This window comes from Numida meleagris, chromosome 1 (assembly GCF_002078875.1).
Source record: "Numida meleagris isolate 19003 breed g44 Domestic line chromosome 1, NumMel1.0, whole genome shotgun sequence".
NCBI lineage: Eukaryota > Metazoa > Chordata > Aves > Galliformes > Numididae > Numida > Numida meleagris.
In genome coordinates this window covers 85,519,555-85,531,646 of record NC_034409.1, presented here as the reverse complement: position 1 = coordinate 85,531,646, position 12,092 = coordinate 85,519,555, and the positions used below count along the sequence as shown (strand labels likewise).

The 12,092-nt window shown below is 43.2% G+C and overlaps 1 protein-coding gene and 1 long non-coding RNA gene across 10 annotated transcripts in view; one reads left to right on the top strand and one right to left on the bottom strand.

Annotated features, from left to right (window-relative positions):
* Positions 3,769–12,092, top strand: part of SH2D1B (SH2 domain containing 1B) — a 49,543-nt gene continuing 41,219 nt past the window's right edge. For 5 of the 9 annotated variants that reach the window (XR_002440056.1, XR_002440054.1, XR_002440058.1 and 2 more), the window contains exon 1: positions 3,769–4,152. The gene's annotated coding sequence lies outside the window, so the exon portion shown is untranslated. Of the gene's footprint in view, positions 4,153–11,928; positions 12,063–12,092 lie in introns of those variants that run through there. The other 4 variants (XM_021400882.1, XM_021400875.1, XM_021400898.1 and 1 more) reach the window with 3 other exon arrangements.
* The window catches only part of LOC110400767, a 29,447-nt gene continuing 28,087 nt past the window's right edge, over positions 10,733–12,092 (bottom strand). The window contains exon 4 of the long non-coding RNA XR_002440062.1: positions 10,733–10,946. This is a non-coding gene — a long non-coding RNA (uncharacterized LOC110400767). The remainder of the gene's footprint in view (positions 10,947–12,092) is intronic.

The following is a 12,092-nucleotide window of genomic DNA, read 5'->3' as shown; positions in this document are numbered from 1 at the left end:
GCTGTTTAGAAGTATTTCTGTGTCTTTTTCCTATTTCAATAGTTGATGCCTGGGAAAAATTTATTCTATGAGTGATTACTGATGCCAAAAATTATTGCCGTGTGGCTTCATCGGTGCTTTATTTGTAGCACTGTCTGGGGATGCAGAAAATTTGCATGAATGGCTCTTCTCCTTCTGTAATCTGAAAGCTAGAATAGCACAGTGTTTAAAGATGGAAATCGTATGATTTGATTGCTATTTAGATACTTCTGTTCAAATGCTGATCTAACTGATAAATAAAAGCCGCACATCCTTCTACATCACCACTGATGTATGGGTGTTTGGGTTCAGCTCTCTATCTGTATGACCAAGCAGAGTACAGGCATTGTGACTGATAGGGAGCGAATTATGCCAAAGCATGCAGCAGTGCCATCCCTCTGTGCAAGCACTGCAGGAACAGATGGCACTTCGGTCTTTAAAACTACTTGAAGTTGTAGCAGAAAGTGTTCTGCAACCAAGTAGTTTGTGGAACGACCCTTTAGGCCACACACTGCAGCTGCTGGAAAGGAAAGCTTTCCTTAAGGGAGTTCAGGAGCTGGACAGCATTCCCCAGAAGGTGAGGAGACAGGTAGAGAGAGCTAGCCATTTTCCAGCCTCACCTGAATCTCCCTCACACAGTGTTGGCATATTGTTAGGTACTACAAGGGCTGGAGAGGTATGCTGAGGCTGAGTACGTGCTGTGCCCACACCTCAGTGGAAAACCAAAATGTAGTAACATCACCAAAGCTTAAAAATGAAGTGAGACAAGGAAGGGAAGGGTGTTACTATTTGATCTCTGAGACTTATCTTCTCTTCAGTACAAGACTAAGTGCATGCTTAAAACTGTTCATTGTTGCTGTGAGCCATAGCATCCTGGATAAAGCATCAGTTTTATACCTCACTCTGCCCTTTAATCAAAGTGAAGCCCTATTTTAGGAGTATGGCATCATGCTGAAATGGAGAGGAGGACATATATTACTTTCTATAATCCTTGGCCATATATTACTTTCTATAATCCTTGGCAACAATGGTCTGGTGTAGCTGGACAGTCACACTCTGGGTACTACAGCTACTTGCAATAATTGTGGTGAATGCTGACCATTCTGGTTTGCGGCTTTCTCCTGTATTCTCAGATGTGCATGTCATAGCTTGACTCTGTGGGACAGCCACTGGTCACTGTGTAAGGCAGAGATGACAGTTCTGACTCCTCTTGCAAGGAGCTTTCCTGGTAACAAGACAGAGGAGGGCAAAGAAAAGATGGAATTTTCTCCGTAAGCACAGAAGACTGTTTTTCTTTTAAAAATTGTTAAGTTTCAGAATACGTAAGAGTTTGCACAGATAACTCTTCTGAATAAACATACTGCTGGACATGTGCACATCAGAATGTCCTTCCATACAGCTGCAGGCTAAAGAAGTTGTTTTAAAGACATTGTTGATAGTGTTGTTTTTTTTTTTTTTAATTGAGAGAGAAGAAACTCTGAGGCCATTTGTCTCTGGCAGAAGTTTTCTATCTCACCCGTTAAGCATATGTAATTGCATGCGTGATTCACACACTTAACACTGTGACTCAATGTTAACTTTTTTGCTGCCATCGTATAATGGAATCTTGTATTTTAATGTGCCCATTCTTTCAGATTAAGTAATGCTGAATTCCAGAGGGAAGCTATACAGAAATGAATCTGTGCTGAAATGCTTCTTAAGGCTTCATAGAAAAGGCTTCATACAGGACTGTGCATCCTTGAAACATACCAAAATGCTTCATAAACTGAAGTCAGTAAATGCTGTGTATCATAAGCAACATGATCATACATCCAGCATTGAACTGCAGTCAGTTCTGATTTAGAACACATCCCTAAGGCTGCAGCAGCCCTGTGAGATTGTTTAAGGCTGAGATGGAAGGATGCCGTCAGATAAGAAGTGCAGGCTGGATTCTCCTGATAGAGTGCAATAGCATGCAATTTCCTCCATACACTATAGTAATTTTTTCTCCTTTTGCAATCCAATGGTACCTCTGAAGTTGTGTATGCAGCCAAATTCTTGGCTCTGTATTTCTCCTGAGCTTCACTATATTTGCAAGTTGAGACCTCAAATGACTTGCTGAGAGTGCTAATTCCTGTCTAATTTAAGCATAGGAGAAATCTGGTGATTTAATGCAGTTACAGCTAAATGTGTCAGGTTTGAAGGAAGGGGCACTGTACCCGTATTTCTAACATTCTTGAGCAAGGGGCAGGCTTGTATTTTACAACACGAGTAGTGCAGCAGCTCAGCAATACTACTCCGTGTTCGTGGGAGCCTGATAACACATAAAATATTGCCTTTGATGCCAGTGTTTTTGTAGTAGTATTGATGAGTTGAATGGTTCGATTTTAAGCTTGGAGAAGCAAAGAAGAACAGAGAACTATGAGAATGAAGTTAGCTAGTGTGTGCCATGCAGTGCTTCCGGTATTGTCACTTTATGTCTGCTTTCCTGACCTGATGTCCTGGGTCAGAGGTGAGCAAGGGACTCCTGCCCTGTCCTCTCCTCCTCCTGCCCACTGCCAGCAGGTGGAACAGAGGCTTCTCAGGACACTTGAGCCCCAGGCAACATGGCACTGATATCACCTTACAGGAGGTGGAGGGGAGGGCATGCAAATCCTTAAACACCCTGAAGTGCTGGCCAAGTACTGAGATGATGGGTTGACGGTTGGTCTAGGTGATCTTAGTGACCTTTCCAACCTTAATGATTCTATGGCCCTGAGTCACCAAGGTGACATATTCTGTGACACTTTCTTAGAGCACACAGGTCTCTCAGTGGTCAGAGAGGCCCCGTGATGCTTTATGGCCACGCCTAGGGCTATGTTTGCGGAGTAGCCACATTCCCACTCCCCCACCAGCGCACCACCACGGCTGCCGCTAATTGGCAGCTGCCTTGCTGCAGCCCTGATATGGAGATGTTTGCTATCCTGGAGAGGGATCAATAACTGCTGCCTGCCTTTTAGTGTCTGACTTCTGGTAAACAGAAGGACTTTTCTGCTACCTTAACCCAAACTACAATTTAATTAGAGGATTTTAAAGCAGTCGATGCATCCATCTGTCCTGCGTGAACACTTTCCTGTGATGGTAAGCTCAGCAGCCAGAACTTCAGATCCTTTCAGCAGACACCTGTGTTAATTTGGAGAGCTCTTCAAGTACGGCATCCCTTTTGCAGCAGTTCTGTTTTGTTTTGCTCTCATCTCTGTGCTTTCAGCACTGAACAAGCACAGTGCAGTCAGCAGGAGATGGAGTCTTTTCTCAGCACCAGTGAATTTTTCTCATCCTCTTTTGTCTCCCTTTTTTCCTCCCACCCATGTTCAAAGGGGGGCTTATCTTGAGAGAGCAGAGCACGGAGTAAAAACAAGCCCGTAGAGATGTACAGGAAATGTCAGGTCAAGATATGTAGTTCAGTTTACCACAGCAGTGCAGCATTTTTTAGGCAGCCCAAAAAATGCTTTTTCTATACCTTAAAACACCTATCAGAAACAAGGATTCAGCCAGGAGAAAAGTGCTGGGGTTTGCGTTCCTTCATTAGGATGACAGACAAAAAATCAGAGCAGGCTGGATGCCAAAGCTGTATCTGCATGCCATGTTCGGTGCTATCTCGAGGTGAATATTCTCACTCAGAAAGAAATTGTGAAAATACAGTCAGAGGCAGTGAGTTCCCGAGTCTCTGTGCATGCTTTTCAGCAATGCGTTTTGAAGATGAATTCCTTTGTTCTCAAGAAGTTCCCCGTGTTATCGGTGCTTAAGGTTAACAATGAGCCTGTTACATCGACAGCTGAGTGGGAGCTTGGGCCTTGTTGGAAAGGGCAACTGGGAGTACTGCAGGGAAAAGAGGGAAGATTTAAGATGAAGAAGAGGTAAGAAATAAAGAAAGGGATATAGGAGATGTATAGGACATAAGGTAGAACTGAAATCATTTTGATAAAGAACACATACCAGAAGTTCCTGTGACACGTGATGCGTTTCTTTAAAATAGCCAGAGGCATTCAGCCTTGGACAGCGAAGCTCATGAGTCCTCCCCAGAACACTCGTGCGGCCTGCTGTGAGACCAGTACTGCATCCTGGCACAGGGACTGTGCCTGCAGGACCAGGGCACTGGAAGCAGGCAATGGACAGGTAAGACTTGTCCATTTGTCTGGAAAAATCTGTGAAAGGGTTGAAGAGTAAAAAAGAGCCTCTTGTCCAGCTACTTGCTTCTCCCCCTCACCTGCTCTAGAGAGATATCGCACCTCCTGGTGAGGCGCGCAAGAGCATAAGACTAACAACCAACAGAGAAACGGAGAAGCATTTTTGGCTGTAAAAATGTTTTTTAAAAAGCTGTGGAAGAACCAATTCTTCTTTCTCCATGCCTCATTGTGGGTAACCATCCCTGACAGGGATGAAGGAACTCAGTCTCAGGCCTCTGGAGAATAACACCCCTACCAAGTTTCCTATGGAATTAAGAAGGCATTAAACATAAAACAAATCTCCTTGTTATTTTTGTTTTCTGGCAGCAAAGCTAACTTGAAAAGCACTGCCGTTGTTTTGGTTCTTTTTGCCGCCTCAGTGCTGCCAGCCCCAGTGTTTGTGGTTTGTGGGCTTGCTGTTATTGTCATAGGCCGGATGCGTTCAGAGCTAGGAGTTCATTCCTTTTCATAAATCCAGGTCATTTCATCAAACACATTGACTGCAGAGCAACGTTTTGTGCCTGACACAGTAAGAAGACATGAAAAAATGAGTGTCCGTTGTAGAAATCTATAGACTTAAAAGGCAACTAGGGAAAGGACAAAGAGTCCTGCACTGCACTGCATCATTTATAGCACTTTTATGTAAGTGTGCCAACTTGCTTCATTTATATGTATCTGTATAGTTGGACTTATTTTCCTCCTATTATCCCAGAACTTGCTTCTGTATTGTCATGCCCTGATGCTATTTAAAAACTGTGTGACTTTCCCTCACCTTCCCGAGTTACCCTGGAACAAACAAATGTCCAGTGCTCCCTTTGCAGAGGACAAGGGCATGTGCCATGGAGGTTAGGACAGCTGGTTCTGCTGCTAGCTGCACCATGAATTCCTCTGTTCCGGGGATCAGAAAAGAGCATCACAGAATTGTAGGGGTTGGAAAGGACCTCTGGGGGTCACCTAGTCTGACACTCTGCTAATGCAGTTCCCTACAGCAGGTTGTGCAGGGAAGTGTTCAGGTGGGTCCTGAATATCTCCAGAGAAGGAGACTCCACAACTGCTCAGGGCAGCCTGTGCCAGTGCTCCGTCACCCTCAGGGTGGTATTCCTGTGGAGTTCCCAGGACATCTCTTCACTGTTCACTCAGAACTTCTATCTGAACGTGGCTGTCTGTTTGGGGTGTACAGCATTCTGGTAGCCTAATGGAGTAAGTGATGATACAGGAAGATGTAGGGTGGTTTTGCTGTGTCTGTGATTTGTCAAACTTACATGGTGACCCTAAACATGGTTTGCACCAATGTGTGCTGTGTTGGGCTTTGTCAGATCCCATGTCACTGCTGCTCAGCACATTCCTGCCAAGGCAACCATGGGCAGGAGTATGGTGAAGTGCCTTCTGTGACACTTCCAAAGGAAGGGCCATATTAGTATTTACCTTCCAGAGAGGTGCAGAAATCCTGCACGTTCTCTGGGTTTACTGTGAGAGATTGATCTAAAGTTCCAACTTGAACCCACTGAGAGTTAATACGATTATTGTCTATCCATTCTGGGGGGAAGCAGGCCTGACAGTTTAAGGAAATGAAGAGGGACCTGCGGAAAAAAAAGCACTTAGAGATTTCTCCCTGGGGCGTGCATACACTGTTTCTCAGAAGCAGCCTGCAGTACCTCATATAAAGAGCACCACCTACCGATGCAGAAGGACATGATCTATCTGCACACAAAGTATTTTTTTCCTTTTCCTTCCCCTTAATCAAGCTGCTGCCAGTTTTCTGAATGCAGACTTTAATCTGGATTTTAGTTGTCAGTTGCAATATGTTTTCACTACTGATTGCCCTTGCTAATGGTGCGACAGATATGGTGTGTTTTACCAGTATGTGGTCTGTTCTGTTCTTCAGCAATCCCAGCAAAGAGGGGGCATAGGTAGCGCCCTTGATGTGTATGGATGTACCTGCTGAATATATCAGCTGCCTGCCTAATCCTTATTGTCATGCAGTTTGTTTCCATATCAGCTTAGAAAAGCCTGTCAAGCTTCCACAGACTGCCTGGGGTCCTTCCCAGTGCCAGCTCCACTCAGCCTTCTGGCTGAAAGTGGGGTGGGCTGCGACCTTACCCAACAGCTCTATGTGCTCCATGCTGAAAACACCACACAGACCTCAGGGACTCCACACTGACATGGCTTGTTGTGCAGAGGAGCAGATTGTGAGGGTTATATCAGGTCCCAGACAGACCACGCTGTGGTCACCTTAGAATTTAGCACTGTCTTAAAATGAGGAAAGTGTTTCTGGAGTGTTCATCACCTCTCTGGCTGTAGGTCAGCCCTGCTGTTGTGGAGGGGTATCAGAATTTTCTTTGTTGGCTCTCTATCTCTGACTGATTCTCCACCACATGGGCCTCTTGCTCGGTGCCAGAATGGCCATGAAATTGAATCATTCAGAATCAATAATTACTGAATTAAAAGCATTCTTATGAGTAGTCTTTCTTGGGGGAAAAACATGAGTACATCACCTTTGATCTTAAAAACAAACATACAAACAAAAAAAAGCCTAAATTTTAAAGATGTTAGCAGCTTCCTTAATCTTTCTGATTTAGAAGCTTGCTTCAAGTGCGTTCTGAGAGGAACAACAAGACCTTCCCAGGTATCCATGTCTCATACACTGTGATCAATCAGTGCTGTTACTGCCAGACAATGAGCAAACAAGGAGCACTGCTTTGCTTCCTAAGGTACAGAAATACACTGCTGCCTCTTTTGCTGTACACCAGCACCACTTAGTGCTGAGATGTGCCAGAGGTCACTAATGGAAAAATAAGTTTACACATCATGGTATTCAGCTTCTAAGTGAAGCCCAAGATTTGTAAAGAGTTGAATCATACGTTAGATTATGGGATCTCCTAACTACTTTTTCTTCTATTTTTGCTCTCTCTTCTCTTTTTTTCCCCTTAGCTTATACAGTTTGCAGCAGAAATTCCTACTGTAGCAGTACAGCTGTGAAGTTTTTTGCACAGGTTTTGCTCTGGAAATTATAACTTCCAAAGTTATAGATTTGGCAAATATCGCAGTTACAAATCCCAGAATTCTGGATGCCTTCCATCTCTAAGTTTCTGTGAACTCTAATTGATAAGCACAGCCTGAATAAAGTCAGGAGATAAGCAGGGAAGAGAAAAAAACCCTCTAGAATTTAAGTTCTATATGGTAAAATGCTACATGTTTGTGGTTTTTCCCCTTTGGTGATTTAGTCACAGGGATTTCCTTTTCCGTCTTCCAGAAAAAGAACAATCTTTGGGGTTCAATTTAGTGTGCATGATTAGAGAGAGTTTGTGTTTACTTCTTGTCACAACCCAATTAGATCAGGGCTGCTGAGGATTTGAAATTCCCTCAGGCTAAATTAAGGTGAAATGACACCAAACAATTGGCTCAATTTTTATTTGTATCCTACTGTGATACTTAGCACAAGACTCAGTGTATATATGTATTTACGTATCTATAACTTATTGGCAATAAGCTATGATTTTATGACTTGCATTCTAATATAACTTGAAAAGACAGAGAAAGAGAGAGACAGAGAGGGAAGAGATGAGGGGAGAAGAAAAGAGAGACTGGATAGATAGGGAAGGAGAGAAAATCCAGATTATTGCTTTTGATTCCAGCATAGTCTCTGGTCCAGTACTATTTGGGCAGTAGGTTCAGATTTGACTGTTGAGTCATAGTACCTTTTATTTATCACAAAAGAGGATGTTTTGCATATGTATCTGTTGTTTGCATCCAAGGTGGGAGTAGGTGGGAGTCAGCATTTGTGCATGCAAAGAATGGGGATGGGTAGCACTGACCTTTCCCTCCAGCTGAGACTGGGGGGGGTGTAGAAACCCTGTTGCTTATCACATTGGTCACATAGATCTCTCACAACAGAGAACTTGAAGGGCTCCAATTATTCTGCACCCTTTTTGGCAAGCACTTTTGGTTCCTTAATTCCAGCTTCAGACTATGCACACAATTTCCAATCCTTCTTCTCTGCTAAGCAGTGCACCAATGGTTGAGACTCAGAAACATTTTTAGAGATTTAACAGGATGTTGGGAAAAACTTCTTCTCCGGGAGAGCAGTCAGGTGCTGGAACAGGCTGCCCAGGGAAGTGGTGGAGTCACTGCCTCTGGAAGTGTTCAAGAAACATTTAGATGTTGTACTTAGGGACATGGTTTAGTGAGAAATATTGGTGATAGATGGACAGTTGGACTGGATGGATGATCTCAGAGGTCTTTTCCAACTTTGGTGATTCTAAAATTCTATGACTATAATGAAGTAAAAAGAAAGAGTTTGGAAACAAGAAAAAAAAAAACTCTTTTTGTTTCTCTCTCCTTTTTAAAATTTGTGATGTTATCAAATCTAATTTTCTTAAACTGGGAGCAGGTCCACTCATGTGCCAGGCAGCACTCCCCTGGCATTGCAATTGTCGGAGCAGCCCAAGGCACTGGAAGGAGACTCAGGACAATTAGTGTTCAGATTAAGACTCTGGTGCAGGATTGCCCAGCATCATGCAGTAATTTTTTCCTCTCAGTTTGGCATTTACACAGTGCTGTTATGAAAGGCAATATACACCTTCTTCTGTTTGAGTAATCTGCCTAGGAAGCTCACAATTAGAGATGGAAACAACATTGTCTCCAAGAGTTTTCCACTGAAAGTTCACTTGGAATAAAATATAAACTTTTCATTAAAAATGGTTTGGGGTTTTTTTTTTGGATCAAATAATTCTTGAAAATTGTTTCAGCGTCGTTTTGCAATCTTTCTTCCCTTAGCAGCTGCAGATAAACAATTCTTTGCAGAATTTCATTTTAAATGGTTGACTTTTTTCTCCTTTGGGATTGGTGCTTTTTGAAAACTTGAGCTTCTTCAGAGGGCAGCATGTATTGTAAGTACAACTGGTCAGACTATTATGCCTTCAGAGTGCTTAGCACAATAGAAACCCTCATTTCAGTGGCCCCCTCTGGCTGCTACTGCAGCAGTTGCGTAAGCAAAGGGATGGGCAGAAAAGAAATCAAATGCTTTTCTGAGTTTATTTTCAAAACGAGTATTTATTACTTGGAGTGGGAGCACAGGGGAAAATGAGAAAGTTAAGCGGAACAAAGACTGAACAGACAGGAGGCTGTGAAATGAAAATACCACATAAAAATAAGGAAAGTAGGAAAGTATGTGTCAAGGAGCAGTAATTTAGGGCAACAAAAGATGTGTAGCCAAACAATGAATAGCACCAAGGTTAACTGGATGAAAGAGGACAATTCTATTAAAAAACAACAGGATCTAAAGAGAAAGGGGGAACTGTATCACTGTAGCAATGAGATGTGAAGAGATACCGGAGAAGAGAAGCATGGTGAATTGAACGGAAAGTGAGGCTGGGTGGAGGAAGTAGAACTGTTGGTGCTTTCAGCAGGATTATGTGAGTTCTCCAGGTGCTGGACCATATCCTTTCCTCATCTCTAGCAAGTAGCTAGCATGTGTGATAGAACTAGCTGGCTAGCCTGTGCTGAGACATTAAGGGACTTGCTGAAGACTTCGGTGAGCTAGGATCAGTTGCCTCCTCCCTGGTCAAAATGCTTCCTGGTTCTGCGCGGTCATATTTCCAAACAAGCCTCAGAATATACTGGTGGAAGACACTTTTATCGGGGCATTAATTAATGGGACTGGTAGCCAGCTTCCCAAGATGTGTTCTGGGGCTCCCCGTGAGTGAGAACGGTGTTGCAGAAGTCAGGAAGGGATTTGTGAGGCCGGATCTTTTGTGACTCGATGAACACAGCTCAGCAATATAGAGGATTTAGATAATGATTAAGAAGATAAATACCAAAGGTACGAGGAAAGGCCATTGGCCTTTCAAGATATCCAACCCTTGTTCGCAGTGCTACTGCACAGTGAATAATCCAGGATCTTGATGCTGGCTGCCTGACCAGCTGATAAGCCCATATAAACCATCATAATTCTAGCTGATACGATCCACCTTACCATCTCCAAATTTTTATTCAATCCTGTATTTCCATCCCCTTTTTCAGCTCTATTAGACGCAAATGAGGCTAAAGGAGACTATTTAAGTTTCCTGCACAAATTAAAGGCCAGCTAACTGTGCTGTGCAGAGTGTTTGTAATGCTAACTGAGCTGTCTTTTTGATACTGAAAGCTGTAGCAGCTGGAGACATGGCATCCTGGAAAATTAATTTCCTTCTGACAGAATGGTGCCTATGGGGTCAGGCCCCACATTAAGACCTCTTAGCCACTCACTTGCACCTTAGTCTTTCTCCTTGTAATTGCTAAGAGTAATTTAGGCCAGGGAAGAGAGGAAGCAGTCAGCTCTCTTCTGAAGGTCAGGAACAAAACAACTATGAGGGCTCAAAGGAAAGTCAAGCTCAGACTCATTACCCAGGAGCTGAATAAATTTAGGAAATTGCCTACTGGGTACATAAACTAATGGTTGGAGGAGACACCAGCAATATCCATGCAGAGAAATATTACCATAGTAATTCTAAGCTTAAAAAAAAAAAAAAAAATTAAAAAAAACTCCCTAAGAGATATTGTGAGAAAAACATGCAAGCCCCACTCTCTCCATAGCAGCCACTGTCATTTTAAATGACACTTCTTGACGAAGAACTGAACTCACTTGTGGTGAAGGGAGCAGGCTTCAGGACAGCTGGTGAGAGGATGCCAGTAGCCTTTGACTTCTGTGGTTTGAATGGGGCACAGCTGAGCACATGATTGTGTCCTTCAGTGGGCTGTTTGCACCTGGAAATGGCAAGATGTGATCCACAAAAATACCATATGTTACACAACCACAGAATCACAAGTGTTGGAAGGGACCTCTGGAGATAATCTAGTCCAACCAACCCCCTGCTAAAGCAGGTTCCCCAGGGTATGTTGCACAGGAAGGCAGCCAGGCAGGTTTTGAATACCTCCAGAGAAGAAGATTCCACAGTCTCTCTGGGCAGCCTGTGCCAATGCTGTAACCTTAACAGCAAAGTTCTTTCTTGCATTCGTATGAAACTTCTGTGTTCCAGTTTGTGCCCATTGCCCCTTGTCTTATTTATGAGCATTGATAAGATCCCATATCAGCCTTCTCCAGGTGCCAGGTCTCTCAGCCTTTCCTCATACAGGAGATGCTCCAAGCCCCTAGTCATCTTTGTAGCCCTCTGCTGGACTCCCTCCAGAATTCCCCTGTCTCGGGTTAGGGCAGTTATTATGTTTTCATTTGAACTCAGTCATTAATAGCTCTCTTCATTTGGTCAGTGCTTCCAGCCCAGGGCCTAGCTGTTCTTAAAAGAGTTTCGCGTACTGTTGTATCTACACTTACAGCTCTGCTCTTCCTGTCTATAGGACTTGCTTCATTACTGTGCAACTGTAAGAGAGAGCATGAAAAGAAAATTCTGGCTTTTCCCATCAAGAGATATTGATGGCAAATGGAGTTGCATTTGAATAATGCTGCAGGGGAACTTGGTTTTATTTCTAGGGTTTGTCTGAAACTTAAACATCCATAGAAAAGGATGAAGAAAGTGGGAAGATGGACACATACACATCATATGAATGGTAAAAACTGGTGTTAAAATGACAGTGGTGGATGAATTTGGGGCTTTGTGCAGTCCATTAGCCAATGGCTGACAGAGTCTGGAAATTCTCTGTCTGAAGAAAGTGGCTGGTTAACCTCATCTACTTCCTTTTTGCTATGTAAGAAAAATATGTGAAGCCCATTGTCTCCACAACCTCTCAGCTACTTCCTTTTTGCTTTGTAAAAAATGTCTGCCTTCTGATTTCAGTAGGTGATACGATCCATTTCTTCCCATTTCCTTTTATTCCTTCTCATGCAAAGATATTCACAGAGGAAGTTAAAACCTGGTTGACTCTGTGGTATGTATGTATTCCAATTTGTATTGAATA